This window comes from Symsagittifera roscoffensis, chromosome 3 (assembly GCF_963678635.1).
Source record: "Symsagittifera roscoffensis chromosome 3, txSymRosc1.1, whole genome shotgun sequence".
In the NCBI taxonomy this organism is placed as follows: domain Eukaryota; kingdom Metazoa; phylum Xenacoelomorpha; order Acoela; family Convolutidae; genus Symsagittifera; species Symsagittifera roscoffensis.
In genome coordinates this window covers 49,279,461-49,292,071 of record NC_087064.1, presented here as the reverse complement: position 1 = coordinate 49,292,071, position 12,611 = coordinate 49,279,461, and the positions used below count along the sequence as shown (strand labels likewise).

The window sequence follows — 12,611 nt, the reverse complement described above, 5'->3', positions numbered from 1 at the left end:
TTAGAGCAATTTTCCCAACGTCTACATACCATTTCTTCAACAGACACCTGGCTTCAAAAAAATTCTGACCATAAAAGCTTCGAAATTCGAGTTTACCACTTCTCTATATTTGCGCTAGTGATACGAGCTGTTGGTATCTATTCGTTGTCCTACAATTTAATGACATACAATTTAACACCGTACTTTTTAACACTTAGTCCTTTCACTAAGTCATAAAAATGAAATTCATAACAATTTTTACGTCAAATTGTTATGAATTAGCACAAGCAGCTTTTTAGCAATCATAATGGTTTAGCAAAAAGTCTAATTGAAAATAACTTACAAACTTGTTGATAAGAGTCTTAAGTAAATTAGGAAGCCTCCTTTTAACATGTATAACTAAGATAAACCAAGTTTTTCATTATGGTGCGTGCGTTGATTGCAGGATTATAAGATAAGGAATTCATACAGCATTAATTTTAATAGTGAAATGACTAGGTGTTAAAATGAACTGTGTTGAACTGAAAATTAGGAGATATATAGTTGTCGATTTAAATTGTTGGTAAAAATATGCAGTTTTGGAATCTTGACGACACCAGAACTTCTTCCCTTATTTTAAGAAACTGAAGTTTACCAGCGCAGTAGATAACTCTATTCCAAAAAGATTACTGGAACAAACCGAAAAGCATCCAGGGAGCGACATTGACATGAAAAAACGCTGCAGCAAAAACTGCTCAATACCATTTTTTGAAAATCAAATTCAAAAAGCCAAAAAAACTACAATTCCAAAAACCAAACTGTCCAAAACTTGATGATCAGAAAAAACATATATCAAAAAAAATGGCGTTTAAATCTAATTCCACAGCAAAAACTTTTCTCACCACCCAATAAAATTAGGTTTAAGCAAAATACTCCGAGACACTAATCTTGTACGAAAAGAACGCCGAATTTTCATTGAATAAGTCGTAATTATTGGGGCCAATGGTGCCAAAAGCAAACCTTTTTGTGTAAAAAAGCGAAATCCGTCTGCAGCAACCACTGTTTTTTTAGAAAAAAGTATTGGATTAATTGAAGTCATTAAAAATCTAACAAAGTGAATTGAGGCAACCTAGCCTAAATGGGAAAGATGAAAAGAAGTCACTTATAATGAATATTTGTGGTCTAATATGTTATCAGTATAACCAATTCCCATGTTGCCCTCAAGTAAAAAGATAGAAAAAATCGATTTAAGTCCATTGTTTGTATCTATTTTTTAAAAAATTATAGTTCGTTTAAAATCTTTTAAAAGGAGTTTTTGGTCTTATTGTGCCGACCATTTTGAATAAACTGTTGGGATAATTGCGCTTGGGATCGTTTATTTTCACCAGACATAATTCGACATTTTAACTAGCAATATTTGGCAAAATTTCAAAATAAATTTCGAAGAGTATTGATTTTTTTGAATAGTGAGCTCAATTAAAAAAGATTTGTCATTGTTTTTGTACAGTTTTTGGGTTTGAAAGATAGCCAACTTGGGATAAATAAACAGATATAGTTCGTGCTAGTTGAGCGTAAGCGGAGATTTAGGACCTCATAGAAGTTGTTCAAAATTGGTTGAACAGACTTTTTGTGATAATTGTTACGTAACTAGGAGCAAAATCTATCATCACTTTGTACTTAGTGCGGCGCATGGGGGGGGGATGATTTAAAAAAAAAAGTCGCAAAAATTTCTTAAGTTTTTTTTTTGAAAAAACTCAAAAATCTTAGAAAAAAAACTCCTCCATAGACCTTAAAAGACAATCGAAACATTCAAGGTTTCACCCTGATACGAGCAGTCAGGTTTTTGGTTTCGCTTTTTCCAAGTTATGTAAGAATTACTGCATTTATGCCTTTGCTCGTTGCCCCCCCCCCCCCCCGCCCTACCAACCCATTGCCTTTTAACCTAATCTACATTTTTCCCTTTGCTCCGTACCTCCCGCCACCCCAAAGCTTCTAAATAAATTAGGAAAATGGTTGAAAACAATAAGTTGAGTAATATAAAATGAGAAACAAAAATCCAAGTTGCGCTGAAAACATTGTTGAATTTTAGTCTTAAGAAAAATTTAGAAAGCCAATAATAGTTGAAATGAACGGACAAACGACTTAATGTGCGTTGAAAATCACATCTCAATAAAATCAATTACTATATAGATCGGGTTTGATTGTCTGCATCTATAAAATTGAAAAATAATCAGTTATAATTGATTTGCAATGGAGTTTAGTGCTTTTTTAAATAGTAGCAATATAAGTCATTTTTAATTGATTATAGCTGCTTTTTTTTCGCCTTTAAAGACACTTACTATAAAATTCAATTTAAACCGATTTTTATACAAGGACTTTCAGTGCGGCAACATTCAGGGCATCGCCCTGACATACGAGCAGTCTTGTTCTTTTTTCGAATTTCAATTTTTGAACAGTTTTTTGCGACCCTTAAAAATGTTGAAAGCTCTTTATCATTGATGAAAACACTAATGAAAAGAATTTAAAATGATACATCATCCAGGTCCATCATTAAACAATTATTTAGGTGACCTGATTTTAGAAAATTAAATAAATCAGTTGAAAAGTTAAAACAACCCAACTAACAAATTTTTTTCCAACTTTTTCGTCGTAGCAATGAAACGAATTATAACGTATCAAGACCGTTTTTGGATAAAGGAAAACTTATTCTGTAAAATGAAAAATATCTAATCTGAGGCACTAGATTCAGAAACACGCGGCAACTAAATGCGGCAAAAGTAACATGCGGATGCCTCATGTCCTCAGGGTTTCGACTATCTCATCACCCAAAGGGTCCGCCTTGGTACTATTTTATGACATCAATTTTGGCCGACCAACCCTAATAAAATTTTAAAAGCGCCTTAGGCGCCAATAAGTTTCAATTTGAGCTGGGCCACGAGCAGGAAAAATGCATTTTTTGGCCAAAACCGTTCAAAAAGTGCACAATAGCTGCTTTCTTTTGACATTTTTCTCTTTACAAAACGGAGTCTCTTGTGTTCTGGGAATGCGCGAAAACTCAATTTAGTCGACCGAAAAGAGTCGACAAAAAAATCGCGCAGGTTAAGAAAAATTGGGCAAATTTTGGAATATTACGCCCATCTCCCTGCCCCCTTCCCCCAAAAAAACTCCTAGATCCACTCCTGATGCTCATCTTTGTTCGCCGAAGCAAAGATTATTCTTTTAGCTTGTTTTGTTTTTGAAGTATCACATAAAGAGAAAGCTCTTAAAACTCTTAAAACGTTATTGCAAAAAAAAAAACAATTTTAGGCTATCATTACTGATGAATACCTATTCCTGGAAGGAATATGTTGAGAATGCAGCAGACTATTGCCAGGTGAAGAGGTAGACAGGGAACTCTGTGACCATAAAAGGACCGCGTCCGTCTACCCTGCAGGTGATCGACCTCTCCTTCAATGTCTATGGTGGCGGAACGCTGGAACGCAGACTGCTTCCTCCTTGTGTCTGACATAGTTGGAGTTTGAAGGAAAAGTTTTAGCGGTGAATTATTCAGAAAAATATAAGGTAAGCTATATTAAAAAGTGGAAAAAAGATGTAATATTGCTATTTTTAAAAAAGTTTCTTTTTCAAAAATACTCGTCTATAAGATAGGTGTAGAAAAACTGCGTATATAATAACGAAATATTTTTAAAGGGTAAAAGAAAATAGTTTCAAGGTTTCTTTAGCGAAAATAAAATACATTGACGATATCCGTAATACGAAATTTGACCATAATGTCGTAAACTTTGTGTCTATCAGAACTTTTAAAACCTAATGGTCCGAACAAAATTCTAGAGAAAATCAGCAATAAACAAAGAATTAACAGTATAAAACATCGCGTCAAACCAACCACTCAAAATATAGTTATGCTAATTTATAAGTCCAGAAGCAGTTTGTTTGGATTTTCATTAGTTTTAATAAAATTTTTTGAGTTAATACCACATTAAAAACCATAAACACGTTTGACTTACAACTGCAAAATCCACCATCTTCATACAAAATCATCGCCAATTGTCAAAAGTTCGCTCACTGAAAACTGAAAAACTCATCTATTTTAAACTTGAAGCATTAAGAAAACGTCACGTCAAGCTGAGTAGCATCAAAGTAAACAGCATGAAGAATCATTACATCAACAACCATTTCTTTTTTAACTGATACAAAATGTAATCAAAAACGTCATGTGGCAAAAAAGTCATGAAAACAAGAAGCTGATTCTGGCATTTTTGCTCAATTAAAAACGAGGCAAACAGCAGAAAAAAGACATTTTTGAGGTTAACTTTGTTCTGATCATGTCACTGAAAGTTCCCGGGTCGAGGTTCGCGACTAAAGAAAAAACATTGTAAGTCGCGCCGCATACCGTTTTCAGACTGGATTTCGCAGTCACGCCGCGGGCTTAAGTCGCGCCGTCAGTCTGTTATTGAGTCGCGCCGTCAGTCTTTTCTTAAGTCGCGCCATCAGTCTTTTCTTAATTCGCGCCGGCAGACTTTTTTTACGTTGCGCCGTCAGTCTTTTCATAAGTCGCGCTGTCAGTTTTTCTTAAGTCGCGCCGCTGAAGTCTTTTCTAAGTCGCAACGATTATGTTTTTTTCTTAAGTCGCGCCGTCAGTCTTTTCGGAGGTCGCGCGGCCAGTCTTTTCATAAGTCGCGCCGCCGGTCTTTGGTTAAGTCGCGCCGTTTAAGTTTTTTCTTAAGTCGCGCCGCTTAAGTCTTTTCTCAAGTCGCGCCGCTTAGGTTTATTCTTAAGTCGCGCCGTCATTCTTTTCGTAAGTCGCGCCGTCACTCTTTTCATAAGACGCGCCGGCGGTCTTTGTCTAAGTCGCGCCGCTTAAGTTTTTTCTTAAGTCTCGCCGCTTAAGTCTTCTCTTATGTCGCGCCGCTTGCTTAGGTCTTTTTTTAAGTCCCGCTGTAGGTCTTATCTTAAGTCGCGCCTCTCAAAACTTTTTTTAAAGCGGCTCGACATATAAAAAGACTAAGTGGCGCAACCTAAGAAAAGGCTGACGCTGCGAGTTAAGAAAGACTGAAGCGGTGTGACTTAAGAAAAGACTTAAGCGGCGCGACAAAAGAAAGACTTAATACTGACGCCGCGACTTAAAAAAACTTTTAAAAAATTGAAAATTTTCAGTCTCGCCGGCCGCGCCATTACCTTACGTCGCACAGATTCCGACAATTTTTTTGAGTCGCGCCGGTCGCGGTGGTTTTTTTAGTCGCACCGGTCTTCCTTTGCCAAGTTTCGGTCGCGCCGGTCTGGAATTGTCAATATAAAGTTGCACCGGTTTGGAATTGCCATGTTTGAGTCGCTCCGGCTTTTTTTTGATGCGGATCTCGACCCGTGTTACTGGAAAGAACTATGGCTTACCCTAGTCGACCAAGGGAGGTTATCTTGCAAGATCTTCGGTGCATCTCAAAAAGCGAGCAAGTTGTAGAAAATTTTGAATCTCAAAATCAGTTATAGCAGCACTCTTTGAAACTACATATAACTTTGTCAAAAATTACACCTGCCTGTAGACCATCTAGTTATTCAAAGACTTCTAAATAGGACAGTTGAAAAAGAGTGATGAACTCAAAGAAGGAATAAACTTTCAACTTGCGATTTTTAAAGTAAAAGTTAGCCCATGCAGCTCTTTGAATTTCCAGAACAACTTTTGATCGGTACTTTTTTGATAAAACTAGCTTAATTAGAGATGGATTATTAAATAATATTTTAATTTTCCTAGGAAATCTGAAAATCGAATTCTACTCCGAAACTAGAAGTAAAAATAAGAAATTGTAATATTTGTCTTTTCCAGACCCAATTTTTCACACTGAAGCAAATAATTTATAACACGACTGCTCGTATAAGGGCAACGTTCCAATAATCATGTAGGGCATTATTAGGACCAATTAGACTGTCTTTATTGAATTTGGGACTGTCTTTGCCTAAGTCGCGCCGCTTAAGTTTTTTCTTAAGTCTTCTCTTATGTCGCGCCGCTTGCTTAGGTCTTTTTTTAAGTCCCGCTGTGGTCTTATCTTAAGTCGCGCCTTTTAAAACTTTTTTAAAGCGACTCGACGTATAAAAAGACTAATTAGAGCGACCTAAGAAAAAACTGACGCCGCGAGTTAAGAAAAACTGAAGCGGCGCGATTTTAGAAAAGACTAAAGCGGTGTGACTTAAGAAAAGATTTATGCGGCGCGATAAAAGAAAGACTTAAGACTGACGGCGCGACTTAAGAAAAAACTTTAAAAAAATTGAAAGTTTTCAGTCTCGCCGGCCGCGCCATTACCTTACGTCTCACAGATTCCGAAAATTTTTTTGAGTCGCGCCGGTCGCGGTGGTTTTTTTTAGTCGCACCGGTCTTCCTTTGCCAAGTTTCGGTCGCGCCGGTCTGGAATTGTCAATATAAAGTTGCACCGGTTTGGAATTGCCATGTTTGAGTCGCTCCGGCTTTTTTTTGATGCGGATCTCGACCCGGGTTACTGGAAAGAACTATGGCTTACCCTAGTCGACCAAGGGAGGTTATCTTGCAAGATCTTCGGTGCATCTCAAAAAGCGAGCAAGTTGTAGAAAATTTTGAATCTCAAAATCAGTTATAGCAGCACTCTTTGAAACTCATATAACTTTGTCAAAAATTACACCTGCTTGTAGACCATCTAATTATTCAAAGACTTCTAAATAGGACAGTTGAAAAAGAGTGATGAACTCAAAGAAGGAATAAACTTTCAACTTGCAATTTTTAAAGAAAAAGTTAGCCCATGCAGCTCTTTGAATTTCCAGAACAATTTTTGATCGGTACTTTTTGATAAAACTAGCTTGTTTAGAGATGGATTATTAAATAAAATTTGAATTTTCCTAGGAAATCTGAAAATCGAATTCTACTCCGAAACTAGAAGTAAAAATAAGAAATTGTAATATTTGTCTTTTCCAGACCCAATTTTTCACACTGAAGCAAATAATTTATAACAAGACTGCTCGTATAAGGGCAACGTTCCAATAATCATGTAGAGAACTATTAGGACCAATTAGACTGTCTTTATTGAATTTGGGACTGTCTTTTCATAAGACGCGCCGGCGGTCTTCGCCTAAGTCGCGCCGCTTAAGTTTTTTCTTAAGTCTCGCCGCTTAAGTCTTCTCTTATGTCGCGCCGCTTGCTTAGGTCTTTTCTTAAGTCCCGCTGTGGTCTTATCTTAAGTCGCGCCATTTAAAACTTTTTTAAAGCGACTCGACGTATAAAAAGACTAATTAGCGCGACCTAAGAAAAAACTGACGCCGCGAGTTAATAAAAACTGAAGCGGCGCGACTTTAGAAAAGACTAAAGCGGTGTGACTTAAGAAAAGATTTATGCGGCGCGATAAAATAAAGACTTAAGACTGACGGCGCGACTTAAGAAAAAACTTTAAAAAAATTGAAAGTTTTCAGTCTCGCCGGCCGCGCCATTACCTTACCTCGCACAGATTCCGACATTTTTTTTGATTCGCGCCGGTCGCGGTGGTTTTTTTAGTCGCACCGGTATTTAATAACCAAGTTTTGGTCGCGCTGGTCTGGAATTCTCAATAAAAAGTTGCGCCGGTTTGGAATTGCCATGTTTGAGTCGCTCCGGCTTTTTTCAGTTGCTGACCTCGACCCGGGTTACTGGAAAGAACTATGGCTTACCCTAGTCGACCAAGGGAGGTTAACTTGCAAGATCTTCGGTGCATCTCAAAAAGCGAGCAAGTTGTAGAAAATTTTGAATCTCAAAATCAGTTATAGCAGCAATCTTTGAAACTACATATAACTTTGTCAAAAATTACACCAGCCTGTAGACCATCTAATTTTTTAAACATTTCTAAATAAGACAGTTGAAAAAGAGTGATGAACTCAAAGAAGGAATAAACTTTCAACTTGCGATTTTTAAAGAAAAAGTTAGCCCATGCAGCTCTTTGAATTTCCAGCACAACTTTTGATCGGTACTTTTTTGATAAAACTAGCTTAATTAGAGATGGATTATTAAATAAAATTTCAATTTTCCTAGGAAATCTGAAAATCGAATTCTACTCCGAAACTAGAAGTAGAAATAAGAAATTGTAATATTTGTCTTTTCCAGACCCAATTTTTCACACTGAAGCAAATAATTTATAACAAAACTGCTCGTATAAGGGCAACGTTCCAATAATCATGTAGAAAATTATTAGGACCAATTAGACTGTCTTTATTGAATTTGGGACTGTCTTTTCATAAGACGCGCCGGCGGTCTTTGCCTAAGTCGCGCCGCTTAAGTTTTTTCTTAAGTCTCGCCGCTTAAGTCTTCTCTTATGCCACGCCGCTTGCTTAGATCTTTTCTTAAGTCGCGCTGTCGGTCTTATCTTAAGTCGCGCCTTTTAAAACTTTTTTAAAGCGACTCGACGTATAAAAAGACTAATTAGCGCGACCTAAGAAAAAACTGACGCCGCGAGTTAAGAAAAACTGAAGCGGCGCGACTTTAGAAAAGACTAAAGCGGTGTGACTTAAGAAAAGATTTATGCGGCGCGATAAAAGAAAGACTTAAGACTGACGGCGCGACTTAAGAAAAAACTTTAAAAAAATTGAAAGTGTTCAGTCTCGCCGGCCGCGCCATTACCTTACGTCGCACAGATTCCGACAATTTTTTTGAGTCGCGCCGGTCGCGGTGGTTTTTTTAGTCGCACCGGTATTTAATAGCCAAGTTTTGGTCGCGCTGGTCTGGAATTCTCAATAAAAAGTTGCGCCGGTTTGTAATTGCCATGTTTGAGTCGCTCCGGCTTTTTTAGTTGCTGACCTCGACCCGGGTTACTGGAAAGAACTATGGCCTACCCTAGTCGACCAAGGGAGGTTAACTTGCAAGATCTTCGGTGCATCTCAAAAAGCGAGCAAGTTGTAGAAAATTTTGAATCTCAAAATCAGTTATAGCAGCACTCTTTGAAACTACATATAACTTTGTCAAAAATTACACCTGCCTGTAGACCATCTAATTTTTCAAAGATTTCTAAATAAGACAGTTGAAAAAGAGTGATGAACTCAAAGAAGGAATAAACTTTCAACTTGCAATTTTTAAAGAAAAAATTAGCCCATGCAGCTCTTTGAATTTCCAGAACAACTTTTGATCGGTACTTTTTTGATAAATTTAGCTTAATTAGAGATGGATTATTGAATAAAATTTTAATTTTCCCAGGAAATCTGAAAATCGAATTCCACTCCGAAACTAGAAGTAGAAACATGAAGTTGTAATATTTGTCTCTTCCAGACCCAATTTCTCACACTGAAGCAAATAATTTATAACAAGACTGCTTGTATAAGGGCAACGTTCCAAGAATCGTGTAGTGAATTAATAAGACCAATTAGACTGTCTTTATTGAATTTGGGACTGTCTTGCACTTTCCACTCACATTTCAAATTTTTCATTTTTTAAAATTGCTTAACGTGTAATTTCAGCTGAATGCGTGACGCCACGATCTAAAGTATTAAAAAAATATCTGTTCACAATAATTGGTTTGTTCATCGTGTCAAATTTCATTGCAGCATGACAATAATAAAATAGTTTTTCAAAATTTGGTTCCATATGTGTGTGGTTGGGGGGAATTTCAAAATTTGGTTCCATATGTGTGTGGGTGGGGGGGGGGAAAGAACGATATTGTGGCTCGGGATATTTCACCACGCTTAAATAATACCCGTTAAATTTTCAGCATCAAATTATCACAGCGCTCTTTTAGTCATAATAGTCTTTTAATGCGCGTTTTGCAGCAATTGTTAAGCTAAGATCCCGGGTTGACCTCCATACACCGAAAATGCTTATCATACAATTCCATACATCAAGTGTATGGAAAAATGCTTGTCATACAATTTTCATACAATTTCTAAAAATGGTTGAAAAAAGATATAAACTTATTTATGTGGCTGTTTGATTCTAATAAAACAGTCTGGTAAAAAAAACCGAGGTTTTCGTTTTTTGAAAAAAATGCTTATCATACAATTCCCATATATGGAAATTGTATGACTGGCGTTTTTTTGATGGCGAAACAAAAATTTTTCAAGTAATTTTGAAAATTTAGCCCAAAAATTTTTTGTTTTTTTTTCAACCGCAAATCAAATTTCGTACGCAAACTAACATTTTTCAAAAAAAATTTTTGCATGCAAAATTTAATTTTTTGTGTGCATAACGTAGTCCTGGTTACGATAATATTGGCTTTTATTTTCTTTAGACTTAATTTTTTTTCTTCAAAAACGCTGAATATTCCTGTTTTTTTTTGAATGGGTGTTTATATATGCCTTGATCAATGTCTGATAATTTGAAAATTCAAAAATTTAAAAAAATCACCATTAAAAATTTTTGCCAAAAATTAAAAGTTTGTTACTTTTGTTATATCAATTGCGAAAGACAGCTAAAACCAGGTCGTTTTCTATGCATTGTAAATGCAAGAACGTCCAACCTTTGGTCCTTTGAGTAACCAAGGTCTTTGTCACTTGTGTTCGGTTGCAAGCACAACCGAAAAAATTTTCAGAAACTAAATTTAGAAAAATAAAATCAAAGTTTTTGGTTAATGGAAAAACACCTATCATACAATTTTCAATTATGGAAAAATGTTTATCATAGAGATTTCATACAATGTTCTGTACGTATGGCATTGTATGGAATTGTATGACAAGAAGTTTCTCATATATGGGAACTGTATGATAAGAAGTTTCGGTCATCCCGGGATAGTCTTTTGGTGAGTGCACCCCTTCCATCGACCGATCCACCGATTGTAATACTTTGAGAGCTGGTCTGAATTAAAAACACCACTCCCTTTTTTACTTATATTATATCTCTTACTTTGTTCAAAAATCGGGACAATAAGACTATTGCGTATTGCGTGATGACAAAGTTTTCAGTGATTTTTTAGTTCTTATATGATAAGATAAAAGACTGTCTGTCATAACAACAGACCATCATTTGCAAAAACTGGAACTTCAAAAATTAGAGCTTCTAGCCGTATAAAAAAATCACGTTTTGTATTAATTTTAGGTGAGACTCAAAACATTCGATGTTGAATTTTCCAACCCAATCTATGAGTGAGATTTGTGCCGGATCCAAGACAACTAGCCAAAAAGATTTTAAGCCTAACAGATTTCCGGCCAATTTTGAAAAATTAATTAATTAAAAACTTTAATTGAACTAGTAAATTTTGGTGTTTTGGTGACATTTCAAGAAGCTGTATAATATTAGAAGCTGATTGGAAGTTTTTTTTTTGTTGAAAACAATTGATAATTGACATGTAATAAGCTAACTGACAAATTTTATGAATAATGCGTTGTTTTCATAAATTCTGAAACGTTTAATTTTTCTTTGCGTTAAATTTAAAATATATATATTTTCAATTGTGTTAACGTTTTTGATAATTCGCGCGTGTTTTTTGCGATGTTCAATACTTAATTTATTTGTTTGATCTGAGTTTCGATTAGAGTGACGAAGTGTTCGATCGCGGGTTGGTTTATTTATTTCAAAAAAATTCCGAGTTTTAGAAGGCATTTTCAAAACAATCTGAAAAATACAGACAAGCCAAAATCAAATTGAAACCAAGCTCCACCTGCGGCCAAACTTTCTTGAGTTTTGGGTTGCTGAATTCGGGACTACTGTGACTTCTATAATTCAATTTGGAAAAATAATCTTGAACTGAATTCCATCCTTTAAAACATAAATGCCAAAAATAATTGATCCAAAACGAAACAAAATTAGCCGATTAGTCTACAAGTAGCATAGAAAAATCCCACCATAGTTTTCAAAATTCTACAAAAGTGTTTGTAGATTTTTTTGAGTTTGTTAAATTTTTTCCTGCGTGAATTGATAAAAGGATCTGACATCAAGATATAATTTAGGTATGTTTGTCAGTAAAATAATATAAGCAAACAGGACAACAGTTTTTGAAAAAAAAATACCATAAAAACCAAAAGAATAAATAGAAAAATCAATATCAAAAATTAAGTTTCTTTTTTTTTCAAAAATTTTTCAATATATGAAGTTTTTGATTCCTAATATGGCAATAGGAATCTCCAAAAGTCATTTTACTCGAGTGAAACAAAAATTAAGCCTATATAAACTATTATAAACGGCTTAGATTAAGCATATAAAAGCGTGCTCGCTCGTTTTACTCGCTTGAATTTAGACAAAAAATTGAAAACTTCCGACCGGTTTTTCTTTTCACTGAGAGTTTTTTTTTCGCAAACTTTTAAAGTCGTTCGAATCACGACTGTAAAGACTCTAATATGATATATCACTCAACCCGGTCCGATGATTATTTGTGGTACCTAATTTTGCGTGGAAAACAAAAAAAAATAAAAAAAATAAAACCCACCTGTATACACATTTCTTACATACTTTCAATGGTCGGAACAATAAAACAGGCAGTTTGCCCTTATTAGTACGCGACTAATAAAAACTATTTATTATGATATAATTTTGAACCGACTTCGCCGGGGATTATTTTATAAAATTTCAGAGAAAGTTGTTATGTATTTTTTGCTCACCTTTTTGAACAATTTTCTAACTAAAAACTTTTTCATCGACGTTTCAGGACAGTCATAACATTCAAGGCTTCGCTCAGATGCAAGCATTCTGGTTCTAAGTATAAAACTCATTTCAATTCAAACTCTCATCTGGCCAAAGCACGCAAAAA

General features: G+C 35.5%; 1 protein-coding gene across 3 annotated transcripts in view; it reads right to left on the bottom strand.

The window, feature by feature from the left end:
- The window catches only part of LOC134842977 (isocitrate dehydrogenase [NAD] subunit gamma, mitochondrial-like), a 342,547-nt gene that overhangs the window by 184,820 nt on the left and 145,116 nt on the right, over positions 1-12,611 (bottom strand). The window lies entirely within an intron of this gene.